Consider the following 1,169-nt stretch of genomic DNA (forward strand, 5'->3'; position numbering starts at 1 on the left):
TAAAGAAGAAGAAGAAGGAGGAGGAGGAGGAGGAGGAGGAGGAGGAAAAAGTGATGTGTCTGCCTTGTCATCTCCCCATCCACACACAGAGATCTAAAGAGAAGAGCTGGACCTGTACCACCTAAGTCTAGGATTTTGCCCTCAAGCTGACAAGCTCTGTGTGTGTGTGTGTGTGTGTGTGCATGCGCACCTGTATATTAGTCTCAAGATCAAAGGACTGCAGAAGATAGGCAGATGTGAACCACAGAATGAATGTGAGCAGCCTCAGTATATGCTTTGCCTCAGGAAAGAGTCCACACTAGGATCCAGGAAATATTTCCATAAAGATTGTAGAAGAAGCTATACACCACCTCTGGATGTTTTTATTTAATATTTATTTATTTATTTATTTATTTATCTATTTATTTAATACACTGTAGCTGTCTTCAGACACTCCAGAAGAGGGCATCAGATCTCATTACGGATGGTTGTGAGCCACCATGTGGCTGCTGGGATTTGAACTCAGGACCTTTGAAAGAGAAGTCGGCGTTCCTAACCGCTGAGCCATCTCACCAGCCCCCACCTCTGGATGTTTAAATGTTGCAATAGATGAGTAGAGTGCAGGTAGGCAGGGTCTCCTGCTACCGAGGACTGGTCTTGAACTTTCTATGCAGTAGAGATGAACCTGAACTCTGGATCTTCTGCCCTCACCTCCCAAGTACCCAGACTGTCAGTGTGGGCCTCTACATCCAGTCTTTGCAATGAGATTTTGTTTAAAAAGCATTTAATTATCTGTATGTGGGTATCTGTCTGTGTATGGCTATGTGCATGTGGATGCAGGTGCCCGCAGAGGCCAGAGGCATCGGATCCCTGACGTGGAAACTTAAGGGTTCTTTGGAAAGTCAAGGTTGGATGGTGTTGTGCTGGGGCAAACACACAGGAAGAAACGGTTCGTTAAAGTGAGCACAAGTGTGAAAGGCTAAGGCAGACTCCTGAGGGAAAGTTTCACTGAAGCAGACACAGGAGAAAGGATGTTCTTCTAAAGCAAGCACGTGAAAGGACATGAGATGAAGGATTCCGTCTTTCCTTCTTTCTTTCTTTCTTTCTTTCTTTCTTTCTTTCTTTCTTTCTTTCTTTCTTTCCTTCCTTCCTTCCTTCCTTCCTTCCTTCCTTCCTTCCTTCCTTCCTTC

The sequence above is a fragment of the Mus caroli genome, chromosome 2, assembly GCF_900094665.2.
Source record: "Mus caroli chromosome 2, CAROLI_EIJ_v1.1, whole genome shotgun sequence".
Classification (NCBI taxonomy): domain Eukaryota; kingdom Metazoa; phylum Chordata; class Mammalia; order Rodentia; family Muridae; genus Mus; species Mus caroli.